This window comes from Amblyomma mixtum, chromosome 6 (genome assembly GCF_055824585.1).
Source record: "Amblyomma mixtum isolate Tamu chromosome 6, ASM5582458v1, whole genome shotgun sequence".
NCBI lineage: Eukaryota > Metazoa > Arthropoda > Arachnida > Ixodida > Ixodidae > Amblyomma > Amblyomma mixtum.
The window spans coordinates 149,584,968-149,612,759 of NC_143017.1; the positions used below are offsets into that span (position 1 = coordinate 149,584,968).

Consider the following 27,792-nt stretch of genomic DNA (forward strand, 5'->3'; position numbering starts at 1 on the left):
CCGTCACATTACGTCAACGAGGCTTCAATTTATTCCCCCTCATTTAATCCACATTTAGACAGCCGCAGCCACTGAGACTGAGCCCGCTGCTCGGATTGCATCGAAGCAAACCGTATCGGTGTAGCAAACGAAGTGCTCACGAACCCACACAGCTGCTAACTGCTCAAACACCTGAAGCAGCAGGATCTGACTGTCAAACCGAAAACTGCGCCGGAGACGAGATCGGCGGTTCACGCGTTAGTGAACGAGAAAGCTCCACCTCGCATGCACAAGCACATGCAATCCGCGCCACCTCATTATAACTTTTTTTTTTTTTTGGGGGGGGGGGAGGAGGTGGGGGGGGGGGCAAGGCTCACTACTGCACGTGCACACGGGCTGTCTACCTTAGCAATCTCCCCAAGTTTAGACAGCTTCGTGGAACCGCCACTCTTCCCGGAAAAGATTTCGCCGGGCGAAAACAAACGACTCGGCGATGAGAACAAGACTGCACGAAATGACCGTTTTCGCCACCACGCGCAAGGCGGTACGTGCACACGGGCCGAAGCGGCGTTACATGGATCAACCGAGACAGACGTTGACAAGTGCAAAGAGCAACGTTTTACGGTCGCAGCTGTGTGAAGAGCGACCTTTCTCTGCAGCCAAATTTCGCGGCTAACGACAATGCTCTCCACGTAGGCACGGTCAGGAACATCTGGCAACGAGAGTGCGCGTAATTTGAAAATAAATGTGCCATCTGTGGTTATGCGGTGGCCACCTGGGACTAGAAAATGCCGCACTGCTAAGAAGAAAAGGAAAAGGGGGGTGGGAGGAGATAGAGGGATACCTAGTCCCGTCATTTCTTCACTCGTCAAAGAGAGTGGAGTGGTAGGGGGGGGGGGGGGGAGGGGGGGTAGTTTGTTTTTCCTAGTTCAGGAATGAACTCTAGGGTTCGCATGCAAAGTTTCCGCGGAGCCACTTTTGGGGTCACACTGCAGAATTATTCACGTGGAGAAGAATGAAGAAATCCAATGTCTTTATAACCGTACCCTGCATACGCAGCTGCGTGGATAGGGCGACAGGCTATCCACGTCATACAGATAGGCGAGCTCAGGAGAATAGCAAGCGGAAGAGAAGTAGACGAAGAACACGAAGACGGCCCCGATAGAATGCAAGGGCTTCTGAGACAGCTCCTACAGTAAGAAGAGCAGAGGAAAAGAGGGCGGTAGCTCGTCGCCAATAGCAAGCACAATTGGTTGGGAATGCATTTCTCCAGCGGGACCACCCTGTATTTTGCAGATGTGTCTGCACATTTCTTTGCACCACCGACGTCCGACGTCTCAGGATTCGGTGCGGGCCAAACCGGCTACTGTCGCAGATACCCTTTAAAGCGCCATTAACTCGGGCGCACCCACAGCACAACCACCGAATTCGCACGGTTCAATCAACGACGTCCACGTAAACTCAATCAAAATCAACTTTACTCTGCATTTTATTTCACTCGCCAGCAAAAAAAAAAACTGTGGGCGGTTTAGCATTGCCAAGCACGAAATAATGTGCAAAAGCACAATTTTTGGCACGGGGACACCGCCGCCACGTATAGTATTTGCCAAAAGTAACCCGGCACCGGTGGTTTGTTTCTTAGCCGCGTAACGAACCACTCATGGCAGCCCTTAAGATATATGAATCTGTGTACAGAAAGGTGAACCCTTGTCATCCCGTTTTGACGCCTTTCGGTTTTTAGGGCTGCCGTAAAAGCTCCGTTATACGGTTGAGAAGCAAAGGCCTGTTGCTCGGCTACTTTCGGCAAATGGGGTACCTGAAAGCGCGACTGATGTGTCCACTGACCCAGGAAGCCAGTTATGCGCGTCAATGCCAGTTTACCCAATGTAGCGGCCTATGCTCCAGTGCCGCATTTCAGCAGCAATGTTGTCACCGCCGACCCGCACAGCTCTAGCTCCGTGCTCCTGCCTCGACGTTGTCCACGCCAACGCATGCAGCGCATACCTCTCTGTCACTACCGCCAATATTGCTCGAAGCGTGAATATTAGTTGGATAGTAGTATTAGTTGATGAAGGAGACGATGCGCAATGCACAGCGCGAGAGTGTGCTGCCGTTTAACACGAGGGGTGATCGGCTGCGGCGATAGCCTAGAGCTCTTGTGCAGTGGCCAGCGAAGCTGATCTGTTCGCGTCGCTACGGGTTCGAATGCCAGTCGCGGCAATATTTATTTATTAACATATTTATTCGTGCTTTGGCCAAGGTCGCCCTCAAGGTCCAGCATCACACAAACATGTGAGACGGTTTGACCTCGTGAAGTTGTGCTTTGCACTATGACAAAAAAGCGATAGCTACCTTCTGGAGGTACGCTAAGTCGCAGCACGTGTCAGGGACAACCGAAAACGTTGCCGGCGCGCAAAAAAGAAATAAGAAAAAATAAAGACGACCGCAAATTCAATTTGTGGCTAAACCGAGTCCATAAAGGCGACCCACAACATTCCGAAGCAATGGAACGGCGGTTTAAAGACCTGTACAGTATATAAGGCTATACCCGATACCTTACAAGATTTTTTTCTGAAACAGACCCGCCGTAGAGCGTATCTCCCCGTAACAGAGGGAATGTTTTTTTTTTTTTTGCTATTCTACTGCTAGACAATAACCAGGATCTCTATATAAGCACTTTGAAAAGGAAGTGCTCGCCCACACTCTACGACAATAGCTTCGTAAAACGACACATGAGCCCTGTTTTTCATCGAAGTCACTTTACGTCGCCCACACGAGATAACGCACGCCTCTCGCATTCCAATTCTTTTTTTCTCTCTCTCTCTTCTCTAATTTCTTTCCTTTCTGGCCATACCGAAAGCGCACCAGTGTCATATAAACGACCGCATGCTCGGAGTAAACACGTGGCTGGCCTTTCTCAACTGAAGACCAGAGGAATGGAGCTTAGATGAGAGGACACAAGTCGACCGACGACGAATGCTACGCGATACTCGACGCGATTTTCTCTACACTGGAATGAAAAAAGTTTGTGAGGTAAGAAACCGATTACTTCCAACAGCAGCGAGCACGGACGTTACATACCGTTTACCCATGGTGAATGCGCTCCATAAAGATTTGAAACATCATACCTTTTACAGTGTTATTCCGACGACGAAATGGCAAGACTTCGCGCACTATCGAACATCAGCAAAAAAAATTTTAAAAAAAGAAACACGGTCATGTCCCCGTGCCCGGATCAAAGCGAAATTATGCTATGACACATTAGCGCAAGAAGAAATGCACTTTCCGCGAGATAAAAATTAGAGAACACTTTCTAGAGGCTCGTGTAATGTGCGATGTCAGTGCACGTTAAAGAACCCCAGGTGGACGAAATTTCCGGAGCCCTTCATTACGGCGTCCCTCAGTAGCCTGAGTCGCTTTGGGACGTTAAACCCCAAAAAAACTAAAGTAAGGTTTCCGCTCTATACACTTGCTAAAGCGAGGTCACCCGTGCAGCCGACTGAGTTCGCTACGTAATGCCACCGTTCGTTCTTCATAACGGCTGAAGAGACTGCGTTGTGCCAGTCATGCAACAGCACGCAAAACATCGCTTAACTTCTTTTGTTTCCATGCGCTTAATACTTAGTACTGGGAGCAGCCAGACAACGAAATCACACGTAAGCAAGAAGAGTGGACTCTCGTCAATTCGACCTCGCTTAATTCGAACTGCCTGTCTACTCGAACTGCCGATTTTGTCCGGTCAACATCTACAGTATTAAAAGGCTCTCGTTAATTCGAATTCCGTATAATTCCAACAAATTTTCGGTCCCCTCACAGTCCGAATTAACCACAGTCGACTGCATATTACAGGCCAACATTTTCTATGCGTTATAGGAAGAGCCTGGGAGTAGAGAGACAAGTTCAGAAATGAAGCCTAATACTTGAACTGTAAATAAAAATAGGATGCCTCAGCATGCGAGCGAGGCTCCCAACATCGTCACGACGTCTCGGTCCCTTTCTTGGTCGCAATCGTGGTCGCAATCAAGGAGAGGCACTTTGCAACAACAACTGTTAGTGGTACTTCCCACGGGATCAGCTTCCGTATCCTGCATGAGGGCTAGGTTCGTCGCAGTCAAAAGAGCTCGCAGAGCCCCGTAAACCGGTGTCACCCTCTGCCAGGAAGAAGAGAGACTATCAAAACCGAGAAGTGAATTGGCGTTTGCTCATTCCAAGCGGCTGTTCTGAAAATTCCGTTCCCTCTGCTCGCTTCGACCGAGGCAGCACGTTGCAATTTTCACTTTCTTTACCGCAAAACAAACTACGAGCACCGGCGCGACAACTCGGCATGCCGCTGCTCTTTGAGCTAGCACTCTTCCCGGTAGATGGCGACGCTGGATCAAGCAGCTGCTTGAGCCCGCTCTTACAGCGACCGCTGTTGGTGATAGTAGCAACAGGATCGCAGCGGAATCTGACGTGGTTACATGTTCTGGTTTAAGACGTAGTTAAACGGTCTGGTTTAAGACTGCCCCTTTCTTTTTTAGTGCGAAAGCGCTACTTCATTAAGAAAGCTGAAAAACCACGGGTATGCGTAAAACCTCACTTTGACCTTGACCTTTGGCCTCGAACTTTGACGTTGATCTTGCATGCGGCTACCTTTCAGGCGGTGCTGCTTCAAGTGCGTTCGCGCGTTCTACTCGGTTGAACTAAACTAAAACCCAACTTTTTTTTTTTTTTTTTTTACAGCGAAAGCTGTTAGCGCTCCGATAAGCGAGATCGCGGCGTAGGCCGGTAGCGCCTGCAGAGGTGACAGGAGGTGAGGGAGTTAAACAAGAGGGAAAGAGAAAGCGCGCTGTGCGGGGAGGCAGAGTGAGGCGAGGAGGCGAAAGTGCTACCCACTGGTCGGCGCTGCCTCCTGCGAGCGCGAGTGTTTTCGTGCGTGCGTGCGTGCGTGCGTGCGTGCGTGTGTGTGTGTGTGTGTGTGTGTGTGTGTGTGTGTGTGTGTGTGTGTGTGTGTGCGCGCGCGCGCGCGCGTGCGTATACACAGAAAAAAAACTATTTACAGAGCAGCTAGGTAGGCGCTACGTGGCCCAAACATGACAGAAAACATAACAGAACTAAAATGCCGGCAAGGATATACAGCGCATTAGGAGAGGAAACCAATCCGGTAAAAAATCCAATTCTTTGAAAATGTCCGTTACCTGCAGCAACATTCGGCTAAAATGAATTCTGGACGAAATAACAGGTTCAACGCTGCGGTCTTGCATGCGCGTTTTCCAAAGGCTATGAAGTCCAATCAGAAGAACCATATCATAGGATTTCGAGTCAAGTTGGGAAACATTAAGGTAGCGCACACTGTAGGAATTTAGGAGCAATCTTTCTGCAACGTCCTCTGCAACACATCCAAAAACAAAATCGCGTCTTTGCAGTCTATAAAACAATGTTCAATTTTTTCAGGCACATTGCACAAGCGGCAGTTTACAGAAGACACAAAAATGTTTTTTTCCTATCGCGCCACGTGTAGACAGCCCCGCCGTGGTGGCTCAGTGGTTACGGTACTCGGCTGCTGGCCCGAAGGACGCGGGTTCAATCCCGGCCGCGGCGGCTAATTTCGATGGAGGCGTAATTCTAGAGGCCCGTGTACTGTGCGATGTCAGTGCATGTTAAAGAACCCCAGGTGGTCGAAATTTCCGGAGCCCTTCACTACGGCGTCCCTCATAGCCTGAGTCGCTTTGGGACGTTAAACACCAATAAACCTAAACCTAAACCACGTGTTTACATGTAGAGTTTCGGTGTGTAATTTATAGAAAAATGATGTGGTGCAAGAAGGAATTGGCATTTTACGCACTCGCTTTTAAAACATCATGACCCATGAGCCCAAAGTAGACAGAACAATACAGTGGGGGCGGGAAGAGCGTCGTTATCAAATCCCTGTAGAGAGATTTTTGCGCGAAACAGAATATAAGTACTCATTTGAAAACCGAACTGTCAAAAAACGCACGGAGGCATAAACTTCCCGCATAAAGCATAGTTAAGGGGGGCGTTCAGTAAAACTGGAAGAAACTACTAAGTTCGGAAGTAGAGTCATGAAGTTAACCCGCAAAATGCTCTAATAATCGGGTGGGAACAATCCGCAGCCAAAACGCCTCGTGTTAAACTGCACCCCCTTGTCGCGCTGTGCATTGCAGAGTGTCGTCTTCATCAACTACCATCTCCTCCGTCCAGCGGCACTGCCTGCTCACCATCGTCTTCTACGTAGCACGAATCAATGTTTTCGCTCTGATTCGAATGTCGTGAACATTCTCCGTAGTTTTTTTGTTTTGTTTTTTTTCGAAGCATGCGGTTGGTCTCCGGCGCAGCGTTCGATTGCAATCACGTATCGCGCTAGAGAGAGAGTTCTGTTTTTACGGGGCTTAACGTGTTAAAGCGACGCAGGCTATGAAGAACACCGTAGTGGAGGGCTCCCGATAAGTTTGACCGCCTGGGGTTCTTTAACGTGCACGGGCCTCTAACATTTCGATCCTCCATCGAAACGCGACCGCCGCGACCACTGGGAAAGAATTAACCACATGAGGAAGACTAATTAGGCCAGAGAGTGACGCTCAGCGCTTCGGATGCCATAACGATAACGGACCCTGTGGACGCACAAGCTTCGCGGCGGCCACGAGATCGCGAATGGAAGCGCCGAGTCCGGCAGTATACAGTAGTACGTGCAGACGAGGCCGCAAAAAAGAGAGTAACATACAGTCCCATCGACATCGAAGCAAAAATACGTAGACGCGAATGTTCATCAGAAGTACGTGCCGCCGCCCAAGATCTGACTGAGATTCACGTTACAGGCCCAACCAGCGAGCGATTTTTTTACTCCGTTAAAGGAATAGTCCTCTTTCGGCAAAATGCCCGTCTCTCTCTCTCTCTCCCTCTCTCTGCGCGTGCGTACGAAACCGCACGCACGCACGCATGCAGCACCGGAACGAAAAGCGACAGCGAAATCAAATCCAAAGACGTAATGGGAAGGCGACCAAAGCAAAAGCGAAATTAACACGTGCGGCAGAAACATTAGACAGCACTCTTCGGCGTTTGAAATTTTCTGACGCGTTCCGTGGAAAAGATATATGATCGTTTGTTGGGTCCATGCGCGAGCGCGCCAGCGGCAAGTGCTAACGAGTGCATAAAGTGCTTGCAAATTTCAGTTTCGTAAGGCGTAACAAGAGTTTGATCGCCGAGGCGTGCTCCGTAATATTATGGCCGGGACTGTGCAGCCAATACTGCAAGCACAGATTTTTCGGATCACATCGTATGATTGCCCATGCATACCAGGTTGCATATATCAAGTGCCCCAGCTAACCCTTAGCCAAATACTAAAAGATTGACAGTGGTTTAGCTCTGGTTAAACCTGGAGGATTGCAAAAGCAACGACGAGGGAGGCGATGGAGAGCGCGCGGCAGCGGCGGCGGCCCCGGCACGCCAGCTATGGGCCGCTACTGCGCATGCGCAACTGGCGAGCGCGGCGGCGGCACCTCTGAGTCACCCGCGCAGCGACGGCGGCGGCGCGACAGCTGTGTGCCATGTGACGTCACTGCTCCTCGCTCATGCGCAGTATGGCCTTTCCTCAGCTCCGCGAAATGGCTCGGCGACTCGCGTAGTGTTGCTTTCGCAACAAAATATACTGAAACACAATAGGTGGAGGCATCTTGTACCATGTTGCTGACCGCTGTATGTAGAGGTAGAGTATTTTTGTATTTGTCAATTAAGTAATTTAATAAATTTTATAATTAACTTTCCAGCTATTGCGTCTCCCGCGAAGATTCAGTGCCAAACTGCAGAGCATCCCATAAAACATATAATTCATCCATTTGTATTTTGAAGCGTGCTACAGATAAGTTTTTTTTTTCCTCGTGGTGAAAAGAAAGCGCGCGAAATATGAAAGAAATCCCGCGTGACTGTACGCGCTCGCAGGCGCCGCGCAAACGTAGCGCTCTCAAACGCGAAATGTGTCGACGTAGCCGCTTCGGATGGTGCCCCCAATGCGAAGGGGCGACGAAGTGGGCGCGCGCTGCAAAACTGACAGTAACGCCTGCCACCTAGCCACATTCCGGTAGTGATACGCAGGCCAAAGTCAATGGACGGATGAGATTAGGGAAGCCTGCGGGGATAAGGTACCCGCAGCTGGCACAGATTAGGGTTAACTGGAGGAATATTGGAGGGGCCTTCGTCCTGTAGTAGACATAGTTAGGATTATGACGATACCATTACCCAAGGACACCCAGGGGGAACTTAACCTCTGAAAGACTAAGACGACACCAGGAAAAATGAAGGCGGTCGGGCGACGAGAGCGCTGACTCCAATATCAACAGACAGTATGAAACGAAATGTTTACAGGATGAAACAAATATTTATCTTTCAACGCGCAAAAGAAAGCATAACTTGGTAAGGCGTTACTGACAACTTACCCGCGACCAAAACGTACCAATCCGACTGGATCCCTCTTTGTTCGAGGCGGCGCTATGATTCTTCCTGTATAAGTCAAAGAAAAACTTTTTTTTTCTGAAATAACCGGAAGAACGTGAACTTTTTTTCTGAAAAAACCGGTAGAAGGTGAACTCCTGCTCACACGAGAGCGAACTACCCGGCGCCTCCGAAAGCGACCGGAAGCAGCCAGGACACGCGTACCAGGAAGCATTATTACGAGAACACACTACATAAAGTCTAAAGTCACGGAGGCGCGCTACCAGCCTGAAGCGCCAGCGAATTTCAATCGATGCTAACCAGTTCAACTAAAAAAAAAGTTCTTAGTTTTCAAACTTGCACAAGCAGACGGGGCATCGCCTAAGGCAGGCGGCAACGCACGCACCTCCGGTCTGGAAGCAGCGCCCATTCCTACCCTTTAAAAAATAACTTTGTTTACTTGTCTTTCTTGCTACGTGCGCGTAAGGAGATTGTAAACAAACATAATGCGTGTTTTGGCTTCACCGCATGAATGCAGGACGCGGTGCTGTCGCGTACAAAGCAACGGCGGACCCTCGGCGTGCTCCGAACGGAAGCCAGCTGCACGCTAAAGCGCCGGAAGAGATGCAGGGGGCGAACACGGCGACGAGTCTTTTTTGCGCTTTTGTTTTTTTCGTCGGCCCCGCAGGTCGTTACCATTTTCACGAAGGTAGCAACACTACATAAGGAGGAGAGACGAAGGGGGAGAGGAGGGGAGATAGGAAGGGGGGTGGGGGACTTCAAACAGGACAGAGTTTACCTCTAAAGAACCATAGTGAATTCAGGCGCTCCGCTTTTCAGACTGTTGCCCCGTTACGGCAGCACACCGGGGAGAACATACAGTGGCCAACAGGACAACCCGGAAGTGGATTGCGAATTCAGTGCAAAACGACACACGCGTCGAGTGAAACCAGCATTCACCGAAACAACAGAAGAGCTTGAAGAAAAACAGAGCAAATATTCGTGACCCGTCCCTCTTCCTCCTTCAGTGGCTTGTTATGGCAAGTGGTTGTTCTATTATTTACCGCAAATTGACGTTCTAAAACTAAATTTTGTCGAAAAATGCACTGCGATATGTGTAGTATCGCTACCCCCCCCCTTTTTTTCCGTTTTTTTTTTACTGCTACAGAAATAAAAATTCAGTTCAAGGGGTATAGAAATGAAATTTCGGATGCACGTTTTCTTTGTAATGACGTGTAAGACAACTATCCATGGACCACAAGAAGGTATTTGCCTACGATCGCTAAAAATTTTATAACTGAATCTGTCTCCCCTGTTTCAGATTCGGATTCAACAGCCGAACGATGGTTATGACGACAAAGGTCATTAGAGGCCACGTGAGGCATGAGGAAAACTGCAACATAGCCACTGCTTCTTCACTCGTGATTGTGGCTCTTGAGGCAGGCTGGTTTTAGCATTGTAGTTAATTAAAACTACGAATCAGCGGTATATCTATTTTTTCGTGCCTCACACTACATATACTGATTAATTACTGATAAATTATTTACCCGTCGTATGCGAATATCACGTGGTGATTCATGTACAGTATTGTCTTACGCATCACTACAAAAGAAGAATACCCGCAACCAAAAATTAGGCGTCTATACTGCTTTTTTCAACTTAAAACAGTGCGCAGGGACAGGACAAAGTCGAGAAACACACAGACACAGCACTGACTGACAACTGAGGAATTTACTGCTTTGCTTGCAATAAATACAGAAAGTATCGTCTAAAAATACAAAGAAAGCCATGGAATCGTCACTTTGTCACTTCTGTCGTCATTGCTTGTCCAGATATACTGCTTTATCTGAATACCCAGCACTTTCCTTCCTTTTTCAGTAAGTTAAGATCTGAAAAAAACCCTCAGTGTATGGAGAGATATCTTAGTGCAGTATAACCCAGACGCGTCACGAGCATGGATGGATGGATGGATGGATAGGAGCGCCCCCTTTGAAACGGGGTGGTGGCAATTGCCACCATGCTAAGCTTTTCTTTATTTATTATTTTTTTTTGTTTACTGTGTTGGCAATTCTCATTAAGATTCTCCATCCCCTTTGCCTACGGTTTCCTACTATTCTAACCTTATGCCACATCTCTGCTTTTCAGCCACCAATCCTCCAATCGCTTTTTGCTGACTTCCACTACAGATTTATTTACATGACCATTGTTATCTTTAAACCCTAGGGCCTCAGAAAGAGTGACTGTGCCTGCATCGACATCTGGATGGATACCATCACATTTGATTATGAGGTGTTCAATTGTTTCCACAGATCTACCACACACTGCACATGTGTCATCTTCTTCGTTAAATTTCTTTTTGTAGCTGCCCGTTCTAAGACACCCTGATCTAGCTTCAAAAAGTAGGGCACTGCCTCTTGAGTTATCATAGAAAAATTCTTTCCTGATCTGCCTTTTCCAGAATCGATATAGTTCTACACTATGTTTCTTTTCCATTGAATTCATCCAATTTTTAACTTCCGCGTTTTTGACCTGTCGTTTAATGCTCTTTCTTTCTCCGTCCTCATGACCGGCATACTTACTGGTTAGTTTTCTAGTTCTTTTCCGCCACTGTGAGTCAACGTTCTTTCTGTATAAATATTTAAATACCTTAGCTGCCCATCTGTTATCGTCCAATTTCCTCAGGCGTTCTTCATATAGTATTTTACTCTTAGCTTCCCGCGCCTCGAACGATGCCCAGCCCATATCCCCTTGTACTGCCTCGTTTGTGGTTTTGCCGTGGGCACCTAGTGCTAATCTTCCAACAGCTCTCTGATTTACGTCTAATCTCGACTGAACTTCTGCCCTTAAGCACAGAACCGCATTGCCGAAAGTAAGTACCGGCACCATTATTCCTTTCCAAATACCTCTTAGTACTTCATATTTGTTGTACCCCCATAATGCCCTATGTTTCATTATCCCGGCGTCTCTTCGTCCTTTTGCCCTAAGAGCCTGTTCATGCTTTTCCGTGTATATCTGCCCTTCGTTTAGCCATATCCCGAGGTATTTGTATTCGGCCACTTTGGGTATTTCGTGGCCTTGTATTGTGAGCACCTGATCAGTTGTATCGTTAAAAATCATCACACCTGATTTAGTTGCGCTAAAACTGAATCCTAGAGCGTCTCCTTCGTCTCCACAGCAATTAACCAAAGTTTGTAAATCTTCCTGGCTATCTGCTAACAGTACAATATCGTCCGCATACATTAAACCCGGGAGTCGCTGCTCAACTACATTTCCGCCTAATCTGTACGATAGATTATAACCCAGATTACTTTCTTCTAGCCTTCTTTCCATATTTATCACGTAAAGCATGAACAGCAGCGGTGATAGAGGGCAACCTTGCCTTAATCCTTTGTGCACCCCTACAGTTGTGGTACTTTTTTTCCCTTCCCATGTAATTTCAACTTCATTATCTCGGTAGATTTCCTGTAGAAAATCAATTACCTCATCACCAATACCTAAATCTTTCAATATGCTCCACAGGAGTTCCCTGTTCACGTTATCGTATGCACCGCTTATGTCTAGAAAGGCTATAAACAGAGGTCTATTTTCCGCCTTAGCTATTTCTATGCATTGGGTAAGCACGAACAGGCTATCATCTAACCGCCTACCCCATGAGGCTCCGCAGCATGAGGCTCCGCAGGCCGCCACCTGTCGTCAGGCGTCATCGCGTCAATTCAGAGCCGTCTTTGGCCCTAACGTCGCTCAACGTTTAGTAACAACCCAGGTGACTCCGCGTTTTCTCAAGGTACGAATATCCCCCCCCCCCCCCCCCCCCCTCAATTTCGGGTTGCACTCCTTCCCAATTGCAAGGCCACCCTAGATGTGCAAATTAAAAACCCGTCTGAATATCCACAAGTGCACTGAGGAGTTTGTTGCAGCTGAGCGGGCTATTCAGTACAATCAGTGGTCGGACCGAACCACGCACCTCCTCGACCATTCGTGGTAAGTGACTGCACTTCTTTCGCCCTCTCCTCCTTTCATCCCGTTCACCTCTTCGCCTAATGCCCCATGCCCACACTTGGCGGCAATAATCCGGTTTGGCATTGAATGATGTCTGCCTCGATGTCTGCCTGGACAACCGCACGGTGTGATGAGGCGCCATTGTCTGGCTGAAATGCGAAACCTTATGCTTACAAACTACTTCGGCTGCAATGGTGGTGCTATGAGCCGCTTTTACACTGCATTCATGGGGATTGGTTATAACGGTTTTTCATTCGGCCCACATAATACTGGTGCCCGCAAAATGCAGTCCCAACGGCTTCTGACCACTGCTGCTTTAGTACTTTTGCAGCTCGTTAGTGCCAGTGGGAAGCATGCCAATGGGGAACAGACAGAACTATCATTTGTACGAATCACTCGATGACAATCAACGCCGGACTTCATACTTGCGACTCTCACAAATCGCGAGTAAGGCGACCACGAAAAGATCTTGTCTCACGCTGACAGAGGGGAAACAAATCGAAGCGTGAATATCTATGGCGACGAGGGTATTCTTAGCTATTATTTAAAGGTAATTTCTTCGAATTTCATCACCTAAAACTAAAAAAAAAGTCCAGGAGGCGAAACGAACAGCCCTCGTGACAAAAATTTCGCAACGCATTACACCCAAAATATTACGGCGACTCTCAGGAAACCGGCACAAAAAGCAATGCACGTACGTTAATTTATATACCCTCAGAACCACTGTCCCTTGCGCGAGAGAACACAGTTCGCTAAGATTGGCTTTTCCTCGCTAAGATTGGCTTTTCCTGCGAAACAGCCACCAAGAGGCGAAGCGCGCTTTAAAGGGGCAAAGAACCAAGAAAATCGTTTCGCAGTGCGGTTTGCACGGGCGCACACAGTAATGACCGCACCGCGCTGTAAAGGGCTGCCCGCTGCTTCTTTTCACCTCGGCGTACAAGACACGCGGGCATCGAGCAGATATGAGGAGGCAAAATGAAACGCAGTCACGTCGAGCCGAGAACTCCAAGAGCGCGCGTCGACTAGGTTCAATTAACGCCTGTGGCGGTCGCCGAACTCGAACTTCAAAGAGTAAGACTGCGGGGGACTAAGGAAAAAGAAAAATCTATATATTCTGCACAACGTGAAGAATATATATACCTCGCCATAGAAAGAAACAGCATCTTTCTTTGCCCACGCAATTCTCATTCCTGCTAGCTGCTATGTACACGGCCACTGGGGTTTCCAGTAAAATAAAAGTTGGGGGACGGTATCGTGAAGTCGGTGTGGCGCTTTATTTCTCCCATAAGAAGTTAGCGCCGTTGGTGGCAGTGGAATGTTCGAAGCAGTTTTCCAATCGGCGCATTACACAAGACGAACGCTGGGCCTGGGAGCGACAGTAAAAGAAAAATCAAGCAAACAAGAGGCGAAACAATTGGCCCCCAAGATGTATTAATAACGTTTTAGATTCTAAAAATTGGTCAGGTGTCTTGAGCCTTTCTCGCCTAATACAGCTGTCTATAGTTAAAAATAATCGGGACATCAAATTAATTAGACAATCTAGTGTCTGAAACTAAGAAAAAAAATCATCTATCACGAAAGTTTCATCGGGACATTAAGTTTGTTCACAAGCCCCCAGATGAATGCGCCTGTCGCCGAAGGCGCACGATAAAAAAAAAATAATGAAAAATAAAAAAATCACGGGGGCACCTAATCACCTTATGTGCTTGCAATGCGATAGCATTAGACGCTGTTGATGTCGTTACCAGAAGTGACGTCATTTAATCCAGCCAATGGGAATTATCCAGTCTCGATACTTCCCTCGAGCAAATCGGTGAATTTTATGAATGAAGACGAGGCTTACAATTCTACCGCATCAAAACAGCGGCGAAATGAAAAAAAAAAAAAAAAACTTCGATTCATGAGCTCTATTCATTAACTGCTGCCAGCTTCGTGCATGCTGAGAAACGTTCCGGAAATAACGCCGGGCGGCCCGTGCGTGAGAGAGCAGCCAGAGACACACATAAAAAAACAGGCGCGTAGCCGTGTTAAACAGCAAAGAGTAGTGAGAAGGCGAATAGATATTCAAACTACACAACACAAATTCACCCACTGGAAGGTTTTTTAAAAAGACCAATGCCGATGCTTCCCCAAAGAACGCAGCGTCAAGCCATTACTCTCCAGTGCCGACAGAACATCGCCTACGGAGCAAACCCCCGACCACGCAACCGACATGCGCTCGTACTCTGACAGCGGCGAGGCAACAAACGCAAGGCCTGCTCACTTTCCCGATACCCAAACGCAGTAACCAATCGTGGCCGGCGCAGAACTCACAGGTGCACTACGACATTACGAAACAACACTGATCTTGCAGCCAGAATCAAGTTGCGGTTGGTCAAGAACTAGTTTTTATATTTGTTGTGGTAGACTTGCTGCTGTTCCGTATTACATCGCGCCCAGCATCACGAGCTGAAAAAAAAAAAAAAAACAGACACAACAAGTGCTCCGAGTAGTAATCCAGATCAAACGCGTCACTCACTCCCTTCTTTTCCTCTGCTTCTTTTGACTCCGTTCGTTCGCAAACGCAAACGAGACTAGCAATGCTAGGCCCGTCTACAGCGGTCATATATTTGCCTCGAAGACAGCGCCAGCGAGGCGTCCGTGTTAAAAGAGCGTACACACGGAAGAAAAACACAGAGAAGCACCATTTCGCTCGTTTTCGATGCACGCAGCATCTCCGGGAGACCGTGGCGCAAAGCTGCTCGCAAACGTCACTAAAGAAAAAAAAAAGAAACAAACAAATAATTGCAGCTGGCATCAGTCCAACTCGCACGAAAGTTTCCATGGTACAGAAAGGCCAGACGCTGGCAAGTGCAGAACGCGAAACTGCGAACTGTCCACGCGTGAACGGCTTCCTGTGGTGTTATAACTAAGATTTTACACAATTTTTAAATTAGACTTCTTGAGTTAGGAGATCGCTTTTTTTCGGCTCAGCACTGCCAGTGGAGCAATATATCAGATACAGCTAGGACGTGCTAACTAGCAGGCTGCTTAACTAATATTGAATAGTTAACTTTCTAACTATTACTGTTAGAGTCCTTAATTGGTGAGAGGCGCGTAGCCCACCGTAATTAATATCCATATCAGTTTTTAGAATTTCTAAAACGCTGTTACCCTCGGCACTGTGGGCCAACAAATTTTGACCAAATCACGACAAAATGCACGCGCTTTCAAGAAGCTTGCAGGCAAAGCAACCTCTCCAGCGCACGTAACTCGCCGAAATTGCCATAATTTATTGGGCAACAGCGCTGACGGTAACCGCGTTTTCGAAATTCTAAAAACTGATACGGATAATGATTACGGTGGGCTACGCGCCTCTAAATAATTAAGGTGCCTAAAAGTAATAGTCAAAAATTTAACTATTCAACATTAGTTAAGCAGCCTGCTAGTTAGCACGTCATAGCCGTATTCGGCTGGACACCGCTGAAAATGTTATGCCGAAAAAAAAAAAAAAGCTCTCTTCTAACTCAAAAAGCCTACTCTTAAAAATGGTGCAAAGTCTCAGGTGAAACAACCTGTATACAGGCGCAGACGGCCGGCCGAACGTGAACCGCGTGTGATCGTATCTGCGGAGCCCACGAAGGCCACAACACAGACAAGCAGAGAAGAACGTGACTACAAGCCCCCGCAGGGATGAGCAGGTTCCTTGTGATAGAGTCTTTAAAAATGCGCCACCGGTTGGTCATAACAAACTAAAATATTGGAGAGCTTTAGCACAGGAAAGATTCCCTAGCGTACACTTACGCGAGATTCACGTTTGCCTGTTGCATGTGGCGCAAGGTGGCGCTCGTACCTGCCACCGCGCGTGTGCAGCCGGCATACGTTAATCCCGTATAGGTCTACTGTAGTAGGTCTCCGCTATGCTAATGCTCAATATTAGAGAGGCTTAGCTAATGCTCTCTATTAGACAGGCTTAGCTAGTGCTCTATATTAGAGAGGCTTAGCATAGCGGAGGCGGTGGACGCCTGCTGCGCATGCCATGTGCGCATGCCATGTGCCTCTCCTGGCCCCGCCCCTGCTGGTCGGGGCGGGGCCAGGAGAGGCACGCCTCCGCTAAGATAAAGCGCTCTGTTATCCTCACCGGTACCACGCCAGGTTTCTCAAACGCTACCAGTCAAGAAGCTACAAATAAAAAAATCCAGGCACGGCTGGCCCGTTTGTGAAGGTCAGTATACGAAGGCGTCTAGGCAGTCAACTAGTGAGTGCACCCTGAAACTTAATTTTTCTCCACCGTATATCTATATGTTTCTGAGCACCACTAAGTAGTTCACCTGAACGCCGCGAATGGTGCGACCGTCAGATGACTTCCGAATTTTGGGTCAATAAAACTGCCGTTTCGATATGCAGAGCCAAAGGGGAGTTACGCAAAGCGGTATGGTCAGTGATCTGCACCAACACGCTATTTTCCACCCTTTCTTTCATCACTCCCCCAGGTGGTCGAAATTTCCTGAGCCCTTCACTACGGCGTCCCTCATAGCTTGAGTTGCTTTGAAACGTTAAACCCCTTAGACCCATAAACTCATAACGCATCACCCCCCTTCCTCCCAGCCCAGCTAACCACGTAAACAAAGAGAGCAAGGAACAGAGGCAGCCTTGCGCGGCGCAGCCGGCTGCAAGCAAAGCTGAAACGGTCCAAGCGACAGCAGACCTCGACAACAGCCATGTTCTGCAATCTCAGCATTCCGCACCAAGACTCGCGCCCCGAAGCCGCTATGAAGTTCGCTTATCACAAAAAAAAAAAAAAACGAAAAAAAAACGAACCATTACGCAGTCAGTGCAAAGCTAGGAGGCAGACAGCTTAGCATGCAAAGCCGAGCACTGCTGCCTCTTGTCACGCAGCGTGTTTCGTTTTCTTTCTTTGTAATTCTTCCTTTGTACCTTTTTTATCATTTTCCTCGCTCAAAGGCGACAAACAAGGCGCGCGAACAGTTTGCGTCAAGGCAGTATACGGTCGTTAGCAGGGTGTCGTCAGGGTAGCGTAAGAGTTAATCGGAACGTGTAATCTCGCGCCCGCGTATACCGAAGAGTGCAGCAATCGCACCATCGTGCCCTTTCCTCTTACATTTCTCTTTAGTTACGAAACCCTTGTCACCAGAATACACTGCTTTTCGTCGCCGTTGGATGAAGCACGGAAAAATGAAGCGAGCTCTGGCAGTTTGCCACTGAGCGCGAAACGACCCCACATAGGTCTGTATGCCTGCACGGCGCTTCGGGAGAGCAGAACAAGCGCTGGTCTGCGACACGGACGTTCCAGCGCTCAGGCCGAGGGCAGATATATAGGTGGTACAGCTAGTCTCGCTCGAAAAAGCTAAACAGCACGCGAGAAAAAAAAAAAAAAGATGTCCCGCCATCTCGTGGAACGACACCCGCGAGGCAAAAGAAATGCGCGCTACACGAAGACGCAACTACAAGCGTCCCAAGACTGTCGCAGGAGACAGCTTGCGCTGACGGCCGCCACGCTCGAACGCCACCAGCAATAACGCTACTCGAGGTCATAAGCAACACTTGTCATGACCGGATTCGGACGAACAGCGTGCAGGAATTCGTTATGGCGGACTAACTAAGATGCTTAGGAGAGCAGGACGTAGTTACAAACGCAACATAGTTATCGGCGTTACACGAGGGCCCTCTTCTTGTCGCCTTCCTAATGCGCCTCTGGGACACGATGTGCCATAACGACGATGCTGAGAAGCCACGAGCGCAACAAAAGCGTAACAACGCCTGGTCTGGCGAGTGACGCGGGATCACGAAGGCTTTGAAGAAAAAAGATGGAGGGATCGTGGTGCTGGAGGACCGTTTGCGAGCCACTATATAAGTCGGATGCAACTCAGGAACGAAGTGGAAAATGACTTCGCGGTTAATCCGGTTAATCTTCTTGCACCTGCCAGCCTCGTGCGATTCACCAAGATTAATCAGGATTAACCAAGACGTCATGACAACTGGTCGACGTCAATGGTTGGAGGACTCAGCGGCACTTGCCGCTTTGTTCATGAATTGTATCCTATTACAGCCTAGGCCACTAATAACAAGGGCCGCGTTGGGTTCGTCGACGCGGTACTAAGCTTGAAACAAAGGCTTCCCCGCACATCAATCTATTTTCGTGTTATCTATAGATACCTGCCAGAACTAAAGGAAGCTCAAAATGTAGAAAAGTTAAAAGAGTTCTACAGGGGATGTTGTACGTCATGTACACTACGCCCACTTTATTCCCTTTTCCTACTAACTATATATTTGCTCAGCTCACTCCAGCAACCTTTTTGCACGAATTCCTCGTCCACATCCGAGGCCTCATAGCTCGACCATTCAACGGGACTGCGACGTCACATTCGAGTCGCTGACGTCACATTCTGCCGTCTGCCGCCGTGCTCTCGATTCCGCCCACACAAAACGCGTGGAAAGGAACACCGGGGCCAGTGTAGAGCCGCAAAAACCTAAGCCATTTCTTTCCTCTCTCTCTCTCTCTGCAGAGCGAAGTCTAGAAACTAACGGCACAGCCAAGTGTGGCGTGCCTTCCAGCGACGCACCGCTCGCCCCGGAGGACGCGCGCGTCAGCAACACTCGGACGCACCCGTGACAGATGGCGAGCCTCGGTGCAGACATCGAGCAGGCGGGCTTGACTTCCCGCTTGCTCCTCGCCAGGTAGTACGCGCAGTGACGAGAAAACTCCGCGTGTGCTACAGTAGAGTTAGTTCTTGGGCTAGTTGGTATACTAACCCAACTATGCGTGTGCTACTCCACCCCGCCTGCTCGCGTAGTGTGCTGCACGCGCGGTTCATTAGTGACAGGACACTACGCGCGCAAGGCTTCGTATATACAGTGCTTTATGTATTCCAAATATTTGTATTGGTCGCTCGCACGCAGTACTCATTCAAACTGTGCCCGGACATACGCGCGCGAGCGGCGCGAATTTGTTTACTTTTTGTATTTTGTAAATAGTGTACACAGCTTTTTCCGTCCTTCCTAGCTATCGCTCCCCTCTCTACTTCACCTCGCAATACTCACCCTATCCGTTTTATTTACGCCGGCCGCTGTGCCACTTCTCAAGATATTAGATAGCGATTGCCGCGGCCCACAACATCTTTTCCTTCCGTTTCATTTTTATTTTGTGTTTGCAATAAACCATTAAAAAAAGCTTGGCGTCAAATTCAACTGAGCTGTTTGAGTGTCGTGAACTCTACTGTCCCTCTTCCCCGATCACCCACGTGCACCTTTCTTCATTGCGTCTGTAAACAAAACTCAGTTTTCCCTGTAGTCAACTACGCGTAGCTTCGCATGTAATACTTCTTCACACCACACATTAGAAAATCAAGCACACACAAAATTTACTAGCTAATTCTCATACATTACGTAAAATTTACAATCATTCTTCCGTCCCCGCAAATAGAAAAGGGCTATGCTCCAGTTTCACGAGTAAGCTGCTCGCGACGGTACCCGTGGCGCCATCTATCAATAACTCTTAATACTTTGCGCACCTCTGAGCACTTTTCTTTGAGAAACGACATTTTGCTCGAAATAATGCGGGAAAAGCAGCCAGAATGTAACAGCACTAAGACGAGACAAATGGAGCAAGACACACACTTGCGCTGAAGAAATGGCTGACGCAAATAACGGACGAGAGCAGGCAAAAAGAAGACATAGTGCCGGATGTCAAAGAAATTAGTTCTATAAGAGGGCTGATATGGGCTGGTTGGTACCTGTTGATGGAAAGGATGCTCATCCCCTTATTGAAAACTTATTGAATTAGCTACAACTGTCAAAACCCAAAGCACTAATCTCCACTAGGAGTTATGCAAAACGAAGTCACTATATTAACTTTATGACCATAATGTTATGAGTGTAAATGGATGAGGTGTGTTTCCGCAGTCAACGCAAAGTGTCATGGGAAAATCGTCTGCTAGCTACTTCCGGTTCCAAATTGCTCAACTGATTGCATGTTTCGCCCTATTCACCGCGTATGTTGATATCGTTTATGCGATAAATAACTCTTGGTACAAGTCACTGATTGCACTGAAGCATCGAAAGAGAAGCCCGTACTACGCATCTGCATGACCTGAGCACTGAAATGGACAATCTAGAGAGGTAAGCGTATTTTTTCATGGTTGATATATGCCGGCCGCCGTATAGCCAATGTGTGTTTTTGCATATCCGCTGGAGATGATTTCGTGTGCGTTTCGAGATGTTTAGCACATAAGTCATTATACAGCCGTTTTTTGCCACACTTTGATAAACTGCAATCTGTGCAGCTGATTAGACGATGCTCATATTTTCCTGACCGCGTTTAGAGCCGCCAGTGTGCTAGCAGACGACCCATATATGCCACTGCGCGCGGCGCACATCTCAGCACATCGCATGGTGCAGTAATAAATCGCCTTGTCGCCTTTTAGTTATTCCAGATGCAGTGCAGGTGGTATTTCATGTGAGAACACGCAGGAACACGCCGCAAAGGAGAGTAGAGGCGCTAGATTATATATGCCACGCTGTGTTGTACGGAGCTGCGTGAATAAAATGAAATGGCTTGCCCACGTGTTCTGGAGCAGAAATATTTTATCGAGTACTTACTGCTTTCAGTGACCCGTTGGAAATACGTTGCATGAAGTCAAGGTCACCACGTTACTTACTTTAATCGCATGTGTGATTAGCCCTGCGCTGCGCAACATACCATATATTAGAGCGAAAAGTGCGTTAGGTACCAGGCTCCTTTCGTCACCCCAAAATCACAACTGCAGCATGCTACAAGGCGAATCAACTTGCAGACTGCGCATGAGGCGAATGTGAATTTCTCTTTCGATGCTTCAGTGCAATCAGTGACTAGTACCAAGAGTTATTTATCGCATAAACGATGTCAACTTACGCGGTTAATAGGGCGAAACATGTAATCAGTTGAACAATTTGGAACCGGAAGTAGCTAGCAGACGATTTTCCCATGACTCTTTGCGTTGACTGCGGAAACGCACCTCACCCATTAATATACTTCCTGTAACCATAATGATCACGAATGAACTACAGTCAGATACAAGCCAAGAAAAAAGGGGCTCTTCTCTGTCAAAGGACCCCTTCCAGCCAATGGAGTCGCCCGATTCTGATCAACCAGTTAGCAGGGCAATGCAGGCAGTGGCGGATGTAAGGGGTTAGTTCCCTCCCTTTGTTGTCTGGGATAGTGCCCCTCTGTATTGTCATGCCACTGCCTGCATTAGTCAAGCACGCAGTTTCATGAGAATCGGCCGACACCATTGGCTGGAATGGGGTCCTTTGACAAGGAAAAGTTGCTTGTTTCCTGAGTTGTGTCCAACTATAGTGCCATGTCTCGGCAAATGAGAGGGGCGAGCACTATGTACAAACCACGACCTCCGAGTCCTACTGCATTCCCCAATTTTTAAGGCAATATATGACCCACAAGAACGTACCGTGTCGCCACGCTGAATCATCCATCAAGCACAGAAGTGATCACAGCAGCATGCTTCATTGCATCGCAGTGGACTCAGTTTTTAAAACAGTCGCCGAAGATAATTAAGCGTGCCTTATTCAAACTTTGGGCCAATTATTTGAAAAGTACTTGAAAACTTGAGGACACATTTGATTCTGTTTGAATAATTTCAACACGTACCATTTCACTGAGTCAAAGAATCAAACAGGAGGATACCCTGTTCGCTATTCGAAAATTTCAAATATTCACACTCCCCTAATAACAAAGTCAAAACGAATCACAGGCCCTTTTGCGGTGTGTATATCGATTTGTAACCAGGCACAGTAGTTCCGTGGCCATTCGACGTGACAAACTGAATTTACTGCTCAAGACATGCACACAGCTTTTCCCGCCTCAAGCAGGGGCCTGCATGGAGCGTTTCTCAGGACGATTCGTCGACTTCGGCGCAATAAAATTCCGACGCCGGCGCGCCCATTTTCACTGAAACTCCAGTATGCGCTCCACTGAACACTGTCACGCAGAGCGGCGTGCACGCCCACTACGCCTCAACGGTCATGGAAGTTCTCCCCATCTCTAAACTTGCCACTGCACAAGCATACTAAAATGTGATGCGGAAAAGCCAACCAAAACAGTTATTATAGAGAAGAAATAGGCACCGCACCCATTTTTACCACAGCCTGCGTATCTGCTTCAGCAGTAAGAAGACAGAGATAAATATTCGGGACAGCAACTGTACTAAGTACCATTCAACATTATTCCTCCAAGACACGTTTTCTAAGCGCAGAATCTATGCGAGCCACGGTTAGTGTGGTTAGTCCGCACATATTTCGCCACAGCGGGGACGCTCGGCGCACATGTTCACCTCTGAGGAATAAAGCTGAAGTTGACAGGAGCGGTGTCTTCCAAATCACTAGCCCTGTCTTCTGGATGATGACACTGATATAAGCCGCAGTAAAAGCGGACGCTGTTGTGAACGTGAATATCTAACACCGGAATGCTCCCAGTGTTGCGCGTTCGGCCGGTGAGCTACAGAGACGCTCCTCAAGGACGGCGTCCAAGCCGGCGTCTCTTCGAGCCTGCGCGTCGTCATCGTGGAGCGCATTGTGCGTTCGGGCCGGACAGCTACGGGAACGCTACCCGGGTTGGCGTTCAAGCCTTGCCGGCCAATCAGCCAACAGGACGCTCCTGACTGGACGAAAAGGGGCGGGAGTCTGTGCCGACTCTATTTAAGGGCTCCCGTCTCCTGTGTCTGTGTCTTTTTCCTGTTGAGATACATCGTGCCATGTATCGTGCTTCTCGCTACTTGTAAATATGTAAATACAATACCTTTTTTTTCACGCTGCTGCTTAACCCCCCGTCTCTTCATTGCTCCGGCTGGTCGGCGACAGCGGACCCGCGTCCCGACGGCAACTGAGAGCCCGCGTCTCAACAACTGGATGGCAGCGCTGGGATCGAAGTCAGCTCTTCGCATCGCCTAGCAGCGTTCGCAGTTGCAAGAGCTCCCACGTTGGTGGACCCCATGATCGTGGCTCTGTGAGTGTCCGACCTTTCTTCCCTGAGGTATTTTGCCAGGCTTTTGAATTTAGCGTCAATGCTGGCAGGCTTTCTTTGGCAGTGTTGTGAGTACTGATTGTTGTACGCATTGCTAAGAAGAGATAGGGGATCGGTCGAGTGTCTGAGCGCATCATGGACCTGAAATCTTTGCAAAAGCCGGATCTAATTTTGATCAGCAAAGAATTAGGGGTTGAGCTTGGGAAGGCCGTGCGGAAACCGCAAATCATAGAGGCAATAATATCTTGCGGAGCGGACGATGAAAAGCTTATCGAGACATGGGAATTGATTAAGGAAAGGAAAGCAGCTGAAGAGAAAAGGGAAGCAGCTGAGAAGGAACAGCGCGAGCTTCAGCTTCGGGAGAAGGAGCTCGAGTTAGCACGCCGACAGCAGGAAATTGACCAAAGGAAACTGGACGCGGAGTCGAAAAGAGCCGAAGCCGGCGTCGCTAAGCCACCATTCCCCAGCCCAGGAGGGAGGGAAACAATCAAAATCAAAGATTTCATGCAACCCTTCCAGCTAGGCGAGGACATTGGTATTTTTTTGGTGAACTTTGAAAGGACATGCCAAAAAAACAATCTTGGGAAAGATGGGTGGCCACAGCAACTATTGAGCCTGTTGCCGTGTAAGGTAGCGGACGCGATCGGGAGACTGAGTGCGGAAGAATCGGAGGACTATGAGACCGTGAAGGCAAGCCTCCTAAAGAAGTACCGCCTGTCTGCCGAGGCTTTTCGCCAGCGTTTCAGAAACGCCACTAAGTCTAAAGCAGAATCTTACCTCGAGTTTGGTTATAACTTGAAAACAAACTTAGTGGAGTGGTTAAAGAGCGCAGGCGTTCACGCGGACGCAGGGAAGATCGTGGAATGCATGTGTCTAGAGCAGTTTTATGACACAATTCCGGATCGAATGCGTTGGTGGATTCTCGACAGAGCCGAGGTAAACACTGTTGAGAAGGCTGCTGAACTCGCAGAAGAGTATGCGTCACGCCGCGTGTTGCTTGAAAGTCGTGGTACAAGCAACAGGTACAAGCAACGGTACCCCGCTAGGCATAGAGCAGACGAAACAGGCGCGAAGCCAGTTTTTAAGAATGCCGGAGCAGTAAAAGGGGACGACCGTCCAAAAGGAGAGGCGGACGCTAAAGTCCGAAGTGATAAACGGGGGCAGCGCTCCCATCTGTGTGTCAGCGACCAGCCTAGGAACCCCGCTTGGTCAGCTGAGGACACAACCGTTGCTCAGGGAAGTAACGGCAGGGAAGTTTTAAGCCCAGAAGCAGATGCTGCTTTTATAAGTGAGTCAGTTGTTATCTCTCAGGAAGAGAGTAGTGAGCTCACAGGCCAGCGTAGTGAAGGAATCAAAGGGGAACCTTCTTCAATGCGGCTGATGGGGAATAGTAGCCAATTATTGGAGACGCTTTGCTATAATCAGAGTGACCGTCAGTCACCTGAGTGCGTCGCTGAAACGCCAGGCCAGAACACAACATTAGCCAAAGAGTGTGGTTCAGATACAGTTGCGGGCCAGGAGGTTAGTTTCATGCGGTCGGATAGCAATCCCCAGGAGAGCAGGTTGCTAGACTCAGCGGAAAGCAAAGTGCAGTCGGGACAATTTGTGGCTACGACGTGCAGTGACTTTTCGAAAGCGCGAACCGATAGTTCAAATTCAGGTGGGAAAGGCGGCTCGGCGCTGAGTCAAAAAGCAGATGTGAAGGGTGAAGGCACCACGATAAAGGGAGGTGTGCAAAAAAGAACAGCTAGGGCAGTTTCCGGAAAGCGGCTGCGCGCAAGGAGAGCCAAGCGATGGGGTAGTCCACAGAGAAAGTACAAAGGACGGGCCAAAAACGTCATAAGGGTGAAGGCACGTGAACAATGTAATCATGCAAGACTTTCACCACGGCACTCCAGATGCTATAGGTACCGCACGCAGGCCAAACTGACTAGACGGGTTCAAAGAAAGCGAAAGCCACCTGCCCCATTGCGGCGAAACTGCAGAAGTTTTTGCACGAGGAGTGGAACGCGCAGTGGGCCACAAACAAGCGCGCACTGCCACCGCGTGAAAGAACACAGCAGAACGCGCGCCTGGGAAAAAAAGGAAAGGAAGGGTGTTCAGGAACTGAGAAAGGAAGGCACCCAGGCATTTTTTTCGTATTCGATCTTTCCCCCTTCGCATTCAACTTTTACAGTGCTGCTCAGGTGTTGGAGACGCGCGGCCGAGGGCGGAACGAATCCTTGTCGAGCGGCGTCTAGAGCTCGCAGGGGTCAACGCGCACTTAAGACCTTCGGTTTTGCTAAAGCTACTGTCGGTCTGCAACCGCGCAGGGCGCGGCTGAAGAGTGTCACGCTGCTAAAAAGAAAGGGGCTGTTGTTTTGTCGCTATCAGGACGAGCATAGGTATCGCGATACAAAGCCCCGAGCTAAGATAGCTCCATTTAGTAGACGCAAAATCAAAAGACCGGATAGGTGCGAACCTCACACCGAGCGAAAAGGAAGGGTGCGCAAGAAATTAAACACTTCTGAAAGGTGTCAATTGCCACCACGAACAAAGAAAAAGAAAGGACGGTTCCACTGGAAGCGTTACGCACGCGAAATGGAAAGTCGCGTCTGGCGCGCAAGGCGTAAGGAAAGGGACAAGACAGCAAGAAAAAGCAAATCGTTCTCGTCTTGTTCCTCCCGTAGAAAATGGAGAGACAATCGCAGGGAGACAGACATGCGTAGCTCTGAGGTAAAGCTGCTCGCCATTTCAACGTGCCCTCCACCGAAAACAAAGGATGATGTGAGAGCCTTTCTCAGTCTTGTAGGGTACTACCCGCAATACATCCCGCGGTACTCGGACATCGCTAGCGCTCTCACCAACGCTTTACGCAAAACTGAACCAGAGCGCGTCGCCTGGAACTGCGTGAAAGAAAAGTCCTTTCTAACTCTAAAGGAATCCTTGAGGAAGGATCCCGTGTTAAAGTCCCCGGATTATACAAAACAGTTCATAATCCAGTGTGACGCGAGCAACAGGGGAATGGGTGCTGTGCTTTGCCAGACAGATGATCAAGGGAACGAACACCCAATCCTTTATGTAAGCAGGAAGCTCACTGCCAGGGAAGAAGCATACAGCGCTTCTGAAAAGGAATGCGCGTGCCTGGTGTGGGCGATACAAAAACTTGCCTGCTACGTGTCTGGTACGAAGTTCATCGTACAAACGGACCACTGTCCTCTAACCAGGCTAGAACGCATGTCGGGCAAAAATGGTCGCCTCCTGCGCTGGAGCCTAGCTCTGCAACAATTCAGCTTCGAGGTTCAGTACAAAAAAGGAAAGGCAAACGCCAACGCAGATGGCTTAAGCCGATGCTTCTGAAAAGAGAAAGGAATAGAAGGGATTTGGACGGGCTGCTACTTTTTTTTGCTGTTTTGTGATCTTCTGTTTCTTTTTTTTTCTACTCGCGAAGAAAATAGTCTGTGATGCGACGGTGCACTCGCGATTGAACCTGTCGCCTGTCAGCGAAAGTATTGGTAGTATAGAAGCCTGGCAGATCTCTGGGGAGATGGAAGGGCATTTGCTGGCTGCTGTTGTGTCCGGTCCAGACCACCTCCCTTCCAGACCTGAAGAGACCGGTTGGCGAGCCTATGACGGCCGGCGGACAAAGACTAAGCCCCGACCTCGGCACTTCGAGAAGTGGCTGCGGACCTCTTCCCTTCGTGCACGATTTTCCGGGCGGGGGCGAGCTGTTGTGAACGTGAATATCTAACACCGGAACGCTCCCAGTGTTGCGCGTTCGGCCGGTGAGCTACAGAGACGCTCCCCAAGGACGGCGTCCAAGCCGGCGTCTCTTCGAGCCTGCGCGTCGTCATCGTGGAGCGCGTTGTGCGTTCGGGCCGGACAGCTACGAGAACGCTACCCGGGTTGGCGTTCAAGCCTTGCCGGCCAATCAGCCAACAGGACGCTCCTGATTGGACGAAAAGGGGCGGGAGTCTGTGCCGACTCTATTTAAGGGCTCCCGTCTCCTTTGTCTGTGTCTTTTTCCTGTTGAGATACATCGTGCCATGTATCGTGCTTCTCACTACTTGTAAATATGTAAATACATATACCTTTTTTTTCACGCTGCTCCTTAACCCCCCGTCTCTTCATTGCTCCGGTTGGTCGGCGACAGCGGACCCGCGTCCCGACGGCAACTGAGAGCCCGCGTCTCAACAACGCGTGCGGCTGCAATTCCATAAGTTTGAGACGCAACCACAGCATCACCAGCACACAATGGCAGCAGACTGAAAAGACAGCTGTGTTGTCCTTGGTCTTCGTGGTGGTAAGTAAGCTCATCGGCACACGACAGTTGCGACCAAGGTCACAGATGGCTTTATCACAGCAACACCTATAATGAAGTAGCAAGTCCCCTTCAA

The 27,792-nt window shown here is 48.8% G+C and overlaps 1 protein-coding gene across 1 annotated transcript in view; it reads right to left on the reverse strand.

Moving 5' to 3' along the window:
- LOC149340736 (DNA repair protein XRCC1-like) overlaps nt 1-27,792 on the reverse strand; it is an 84,292-nt gene that overhangs the window by 38,720 nt on the left and 17,780 nt on the right. The gene's annotated exons all lie outside the window — the stretch shown is intronic.